Source organism: Papio anubis, chromosome 5 (assembly GCF_008728515.1).
Source record: "Papio anubis isolate 15944 chromosome 5, Panubis1.0, whole genome shotgun sequence".
Lineage (NCBI taxonomy): Eukaryota > Metazoa > Chordata > Mammalia > Primates > Cercopithecidae > Papio > Papio anubis.
Window position 1 is genome coordinate 170,501,370 of NC_044980.1, and position 8,271 is coordinate 170,509,640.

The 8,271-nt window shown below is 47.9% G+C and overlaps 1 long non-coding RNA gene across 1 annotated transcript in view; it reads right to left on the reverse strand.

The window, feature by feature from the left end:
- Positions 1-2,064: 2,064 nt before the first annotated feature.
- Positions 2,065-8,271, reverse strand: part of LOC103885627 — a 9,347-nt gene continuing 3,140 nt past the window's right edge. Inside the window, exons 2-3 of the long non-coding RNA XR_648796.4 lie at positions 4,767-4,839; positions 2,065-2,361 (exon numbers count right to left, since the gene is read on the reverse strand). This is a non-coding gene — a long non-coding RNA (uncharacterized LOC103885627). The remainder of the gene's footprint in view (positions 2,362-4,766; positions 4,840-8,271) is intronic.

Genomic DNA, 8,271 nt, shown 5'->3' on the forward strand with positions numbered 1-8,271 from the left:
ATGCAGCACAGCTCAGGTATCCATAGCCGTCCTCACTGGGGCCAGCTCAGGTGTTCCCAACCATCCTCATTGTCTCAGCACAGGGGTTCACAGGACACAGCCTGGGCCACCACAAGGGCTCTGCTGCCCCCTAGAAAGATCTGCCCCCAGGCCTCACTTGCACTGCCATTAATGCATCCGGCCAGGCACACCCCACAGGCAGGCTGCAGCGAGAGGACCCGGGAGCTCCTCACCCTTAATAAAAAAGAGCACTCAGCTTATTTAAAATGCATATCCAAGCTATAAGCATATTCGCAACACCTTTATGTTTTTGTCTTCGTAAATCTTGCTTTCCTGAAAAAGATTTTTTGCTTAGTCAAAGTTACTTTTTTCCACTCTGTCTTGCCACTTTTGGTACATGCATAAAAAAATCCTAGAATAGCTTCTGGTGGCCTGGGACTTCCTGGGAAAAATGAAAATGTGCCACAAATCCCATTTTGGGAAAAACTCTGTTTTCTTTATGGAAGCCCTGGAATTAAAGGTGAATAAGGACCTCCCAAAATCTGTCTTTATCTTCCAGCTATGCTTGTTTATTAGACCCTGAAAAGTGTTTTCCTAGACCCGTCCTTAAAAGGACCTCACCCAGAGGCCAATAATCCAATTCGAAATTAGCAAATGTAAATCTTATAAATAATACACCTTTTTCTGGTTGTCTTTGTGGCTATATATGTGTTATGTGTGCAATGTCTATTAAAAAGAACTCTAATTAATCAGTTGACCTAAGAAAGATTAGGACTTAAATGAAATATTTTTCAAGGAAGTATTAAGTCAAGTAATACTGTGTATGTTGCCATTTTACTTTATTCTTCGGTTGAAACAAAATTGTGGGGTTTTTATTGTGTGTGCGTGCTTTTGCTAAATGTCCTAGTTAGCTGTGCTGAGATATACCAGCAGTATTTATGGTTTAAGTTTTAATTCTTAGGTATTTTCTGCAGCTCTGACTTTGGTTTACGAAGACACACTAAACTGTATTGCACAGTTCACAATTTAATTACTTAAGGGATCAATCTGGGCATTGTTCTTGGTCTTTAATAGCAAACACAGGACATGTGTATTATCACTACATTAATTTTCAAAGGCTTTTCTTTGACATTTAAAACCGTGACAACAGATGTTCACATTTGATGTGTATAGAAACTTAACAATGTATTTATTAATTTTATTACAAAATTTCATAAACCTTGTTTTTCAAAATAAATTTATATCAAATCCGGCTTCCCAGAAATGATAACAGTTAAGTATGTCAATGTAATAAATGTGTATGTCAGTGTATCTCAGGAGAAATGTGTTCTTGAAAATAGTGGAGACTTGGCAACCAAAATCATTTTTAAAATCTTACACAAAACCCTTGTGCCTTTCCACAAGAGTCTTCTAGGCTTTGTTGAGGGCAGTTGCCTCGAGCACTACTTCCCAATTGGTTTTCTAATGTCACCAAGTGAAGAAAAGACCTGTGCACACAGGACACAGCCTGGTCTGACGCTCACTGTGTTTTCCTTTCTCTCTGCAGAGGGACTCAGCGATTCGGGCAAGCTGTGCGTACTCTGGGGTCATCGCTTTGCTAAGGAACAATCTTAGGGTTGAGAAAGGTGACACTTTTCTCCCCGCATTTGCTGGAGACCCACCCTGGATTGAGCTTCTTCCTGGAAATGAAGTTTGATCAGTTTGGTGTTAAAAAAAACCAATGAAGAGTTGAGTCAACAACTGTGGACATCCACGGTAGTTTCCAGAAGCAGTGATGTCATTTAAATAGGAATAGGGCGCATCGGGGTGGAGAGGTATGGAGGAGAGAGTCCGTGAGGAGTGATGGTGAATGCGTTTGGGAGTGTGTGTGCATTTCTCTAGGAAGCATGTTCCCCTGTGCACAGCACGACCCAAGGATCAATGTTCTAGAAACAACATTCCATCCCCACATCAGTCAACACTTCATCCTTCACCACAGCTGTACCAGAAGGTTAGTTGAACATCCCCGCCCTCATAGATTGAGACTCTGTGGAGAGATGAATTTCCTGCTTCCTCACCTCCTGAATGGAAAAGGCAAATGTGAACTCAGGAAGGGGTGAAAGGTGGACGCGATGGGCTGCTGCTCCACAGTCCTCATGTGGTCCTGGTATAACCCGTCACACCAGGGAGTTCCAGCATCTGTGTGTGCATGTGGAGGCACGACAGCCTAGAGAGATCCCAACACTGCCCAGCACTGTAAGATGTCCTCAGTGATGGCGAAAGGCAGGGTAGCAACACAGTGGAGTCTGGGGTGGTCCTTCATGTGAAACACACATAGGGGAGTCACAGGCTTTTGGCTGCAGTGGTGGTGTCATTTCTCAGCTGCTGTTCAAAAGGGGAGAATAATTAGGGGTATGTCCTATTGTATTTAAAGATATGATTGGACCCAATGGGGAGGCTCATGCCTGTAATCCCAGCACTTTGGGAGGTTGAGGCAGGAGGATCACTTGAGCCCAAGAGTTTAAGATCAGCCTGGGCAACATAGTAAAACCACATCTCTACACAAAATACGCACTAGCCGGGCGCAGGACGCTCCTGTAGTCCCAGCTTCTCAGGAGGCTGAGGTGGGAGGGATTGCTTTAGCTCAGAGGCTGAGGCTGCAGTGAGTCACGATTATGCCACTGCATCTCATCTGGGTGATGAGTGAGACCCTGTCACAAAAAGCCAACCAAACCAAAACAAAATCATGCGAGGACCACAAGCCTTAGAAATGCTCCAGCTTAGTGACACACACCCAAGAGACAGCGCCCAGTATGATCTGAAAACACAACCTGGGTGCTAGCCTGGCGCCCTCTTCCCTGCTGGAATCTCTAACATTGGGCTAGAGAGGATCAGTGCCCCACGTGCCGCCCCCATGACGCCATTGTCCCAGTGTCGGAGCTTGGTGCGAGTGTGAGCAGCAATGTACTCCATGGAGACACATCGCGACAGGTTGTATGGAAAAGAGAACGGAAGGGACAGATAGCATGTGCTAAATAAGGGTTATCTTTAAATGGAAAAACTGAGTATTTTCAAAGCTTTGTTTTACGTCCTAAAAAACAAAGGGTTAGTGAATAAATATAATATTTTGGTTAGAATTAATTCTTTGTGCTGCTTGTCAAGTAGAAACCCTAGGAGGGATGATAGTCACAGCAGCAGCACAGGTGGATCTTCTAGGAGGGAAATAATGTTGGAAGGGACTCAGGAAGGGAGGGCAAGTGAGCTGGGGGTCAGGAGTAGGAAGCAGGAGTCCTGAGAGGCTGCAGGGACACAGCCTGCCCTGGGTGGTGTGCCCTGTTCGAGATTAGCTGTTTCCACGCTGATGAGGTGACCTGAGGTAGAAAGCCTTTCCTCCCTGCTCCTCTCCTGCACCTGCTGCCCCCTCTATCCACACAGCCATGTCAACCAGTGGCTTGAATCGTTCTGGTCCTCTCCTGCACCTGCTGCCCTCCATCCACAGCCATGTCAACCAGTGGCTTGAATCGTTCTGCTCCTCTCCTGCACCTGCTGCCCTCCATCCACAGCCACATCAACCGGTGGCTTGAATGGTTCTGCTCCTCTTCTGCACCTGCTGCCCTCCATCCACAGCCACAACCAGTGGCTCAAATCGTTCTGCCTCTCTCCCAGACGAAGGGGCTCCTCCATCCACACCCACGTCAACCAGTGGCTCGAATCGTTCTGCTCCTCTCCTGCACCTGCTGCCCTCCATCCACAGCCACGTCAACCAGTGGCTCGAATCGTTGATGAGCAATGCCGCCAAGGTGCTGACAGCCACTCTGTGTCCTCCTGGTTCCCACTGAGGGACTTCTGAAGGCCTCACCACGAGCTTCCAGATGAGACTGCCCATGGCATTTTGAAGGTCAAGCTACCTGGTTTCATCTGAAAGTTACTTTCTTAGCTTTATCTTACTGAATTAAAACAAGATATGATCATATGTATCATAGGTGACTTAAAGACGGTGTCCTTGGTGGGGGGAATTCTGAGTGAGTCTGTCCCCCACTGAGGCTTGATTTAAGGCAGCAAGAGAAAATGACAGCATCAGCCACGCCCTGAGTGGCAGTGAGCTTTTCCCTTAGTAGCTTTTCTCCTTGGGGCAAAATCACTTAATTGCCAAGCAACTTGACCTTGAGAGGAAACATCCTCCAGGAGAAACTTCAGCAGGAGTCGGTTTGTCCTGTTCTTCTGTGTTCCTTTGAACACTGTTTTCCATCTGGTTTTCTAATGTCACCAAGTGAAGAAAAGACCTGTGCACACAGGACGCAGGATGGTCTCAAGCTCACAGTTTCTTTCTTTCTCTAAATGCAGGCTGACAAACACGCCAAAGAAAAAGGTGTGTATTCTGGAATCAGTCTTTTCTAAGGAAAGATCTTCAGTGTTGCAAAAGGTGGCACTTCCTAGTCTGCTTTTGCTGGAGAGCCACTTTGGTTTTGAGCTCCCTGACAGAAATGAGGTTTGGACAGTTTGGTGTTAAAAACGCTGAATCCAGTAAAGAACTCTGACCGTCCACTCAAGTCCGGGGAGGCAGGATTGTCATGTAGATGGAACAGTGTGTTGTGCATTGGGGTGGGGACGTACGGAGGAGAGAGTCGTGTGGAGCATTGGGAACATCTTGGGAGTGTGTGTGCATTTCCCCAGAAAGCATGTTCCCCTGTGCAGAGCACAACCCAAGGAGCACTTTTCCTAAAAAATTGTATCACCACTGCACACTTCACATAAATGAACGCATTCATCCTCTCACACAGCTGTACCTGAAGGTAAATTTTATATCCTCATCCTCAGATAGAGACGGTGCAGAGATGAATTTCCCAGGCTCTCGATCTCCTAAATGGAAGAGGCGAATGTGAACTCAGGAATGGATGGAGGGTTGATGCAATGGGCTACTGTTGTGCACTCACCAGCCAGCCCTGGAAGCAACTTGTCATGCCAGGGAATCTCGCATCTGTTCAAGGTAGGGAAGGATGAGAGCCTAGACAGGCCCCAAACACTGTCGTGTAGGGAGGTCTCAAAGGTTCCCAACCCAGGGTAGGAATAGTTACATTTTCCAAATGGACTTTGGTGTGATCATTAATGTGAAACACACAGAGAGTTCACAGGCTTTCGGCAGCAGTGGTGGGCCATTACTTCTGCCCGTGGTCAAAAGCAGAGAATAATCAGGACATGCTCTATTGTGTTTAATAACAGGATCAATACAAGCTCCCAGAAATGCTCCAGTTGGCCAGGTGGGTGGCTCACGCCTGTAAACCTAGCACTCAGGAGGCTGGAGAGGCAAGAGGGATGGCTTGAGTCCAGGAGGTAGAGGTCAGCCTAGGCAACATGGCAAAAACCCGTATCTACTAAAAATAATCAGCTGTGTGTGGTGGTGCACCTATAGTCCCAGCTACCTCGGAGGTTGAGTGGGGAGGATCACTTGAGCCCAGAAGGCGCAGGTTCCAGTGAGCAGAGATCAAGTTACTACCATCCAGCTTGGGTGACAGAGACCGCTTCATCAAAAAATAATAATAAAGAGGAAAATAAATGCTTTAGTTGAGGAGTAAACACAGTGAAGACCCAGCACCGAATCATGGTCTCAAGGAACAACTTGGTGTTAGCTCTACCACCCATCTCCCCACATCAGGCTGGGTTGGGGAGGGTCTCAAGACCCCCACCTGCTGTCCATGATGGACTGTCCCAGCAAGTCAGAGCCCCTGTGCGTGTGAGCAGTAAACGGACTCGACCCACACACACACACATTGCATTGAGAAGGATGTTTTCTGATGATACTAGGAAGGAGAGTTAGAATATTCTCTTCACCAGCTCACCTGAGGACGGGATGCTCAACACTTCATCCTCACCACACAGCCAAAATGAAGGTTAAAGTTGAACATCCCGCCCTCAGATTGGCGAGCCTGGTGGTATAAGAGATGAATTTCCCAAGCTCTCACTCCTCTCTTGAATGGAAAAGACAAATGTGAACCTCAGGAAGGGTGAAAAAGGCACGATAAGCTGTTGCCTCAAGAAACTCACGTGTGTCCCCCTGGTATAACTCGTCACCACACCAGGGAGTTCCAGCATCTGTGTGTGCATGTGGAGGCACAAATGTGCCCAGAGAGAGATCCCAACAATGCCCAAAGCACTGCAAGATGTCCCCGCGACATAAAGGCAGGCAGCAAACACAGTGGGAGTCTGGGGCAGTCCTTCATGTGAAACACACATAGGGGAGTCACAGGCTTTTGGCTGCAGTGGTGGTGTCATTTCTCAGCTGCTGTTCAAAAGCAGAGAATAATTAGGGATATGTCCTATTGTATTTAAAGATATGATTGGACCCAATGGGGAGGCTCATGCCTGTAATCCCAGCACTTTGGGAGGTTGAGGCAGGAGGATCACTTGAGCCCAAGAGTTTAAGATCAGCCTGGGCAACATAGTAAAACCACATCTCTACACAAAATACAAAAATTAGCCGGGCGTGGTGACATGCTCCTGTAGTCCCAGTTTCTCAGGAGGCTGAGGTGGGAGGATTGCTTTAGCCTTGCAGGTTGAGGCTGCAGTGAGTCACGATTATGCCACTGCATCCCATCTGGGTGACAGAGTGAGACCCTGTCACAAAAAAGCCAACCAAACCAAAACAAAAATCATGAGGACCACAAGCCTTAGAAATGCTCCAGCTTAGTGACACACACCCAAGAGACAGCGCCCAGTATGATCTGAAAACACAACCTGGGTGTTAGCCTGGCGCCCCTCTTCCCTGCTGGAATCTCTAACATTGGGCTAGAGAGGATCAGTGCCCCACGTGCTGCCCCCATGACGCGCTGTCCCAGTGTCGGAGCCAGTGCGAGTGTGAGCAGCAATGTACTCCATGGAGACACGCACAGGTTGTATGGAAAAGAGAACGGAAGGACAGATAGCATGTGCTAAATAAGGGTTATCTTTAAATGGGAAAAAAACTGAGTATTTTCAAAGCTTTGTTTCATTGTCCTAAAAACAAAGGGTTAGTGAATAAATATAATATTTTGGTTAGAATTAATTCTCTTTAAAGTTGCTTGTCAAGTAGAAAACCTCTAGGAGGGATGATAGTCACAGCAGCAGCACAGGTGGATTCTAGGGAGGAAATAATGTTGGAAGGACTCAGGAAGGGAGGGCAAGTGAGCTGGGGTCAGAGTAGGAAGCAGGAGTCCTGAGAGGCTGCAGGGACACAGCCTGCCCTGGGTGGTGTGCCCTGTTCGAGATTAGCTGTTTCACGTTGATGAGGTGACCTGGAGGTAGAAAGCCTTTCCTCCCTGCTCCTCTCCTGCACCTGCTGCCCTCTATCCACAGCCATGTCAACCAGTGGCTTGAATCGTTCTGGTCCTCTCCTGCACCTGCTGCCCTCCATCCACAGCCACGTCAACCTCGCGGCTTAACTGTTCTGCCCTCTCCTGCACCTGCTGCCCTCCATCCACAGCCACATCAACCGGTGGCTTGAATGGTTCTGCTCCTCTTCTGCACCTGCTGCCCTCCATCCACAGCCACGTCAACCAGTGGCTCAAATCGTTCTGCTCCTCTCCTGCACCTGCTGCCCTCCATCCACCCGCCCATCGCCAACCAGTGGCTCGGAATCGTTCTGCTCCTCTCCTGCACCTGCTGCCCTCCATCCACAGCCACGTCAACCAGTGGCTCGAATCGTTGATGAGCAATGCCGCCAAGGTGCTGACAGCCACTCTGTGTCCTCCTGGTTCCCACTGAGGATCCCCTGGAAGGCCTCACCAATGAGCTCAGATGAGACTGCCCATGGCATTTGAAGGTCAAGCTACCTGGTTTCATCTGAAAGTTACTTTCTTAGCTTTATCTTACTGAATTAAAACAAGATATGATCATATGTATCATAGGTGACTTAAACACGGTGTCCTTTGGTGGGGAATTTGAGGAGTCTGTCCCACTGAGCTTGATTTAACGGGCAGCAAGAGAAAATGACAGCATCAGCCACGCTCTGAGTGGCAGTGAGCTTTCCCCCTTAGTAGCTTTTCTCCTTGGGGCAAATCACTAATTGCCAAGCAACTTGACCTGAGAGGAAACACATCCTCCAGGAGTAGAAACTTCAGCAGGAGTCGGTTTGTCCTGTTCTTCTGTGCGTTCCTTGAACACTGCTTTCCATCTGGTTTTCTAATGTCACCAAGTGAAGAAAAAGACCTGTGCACACAGGGACGATGAAGCGGCGCACGAAAACGCGAAAGCGTTTCACGATAAACGCGAAACGGTTAAACACCCAAAATTCTTCCTGAACTGAACGAAGTACAATGT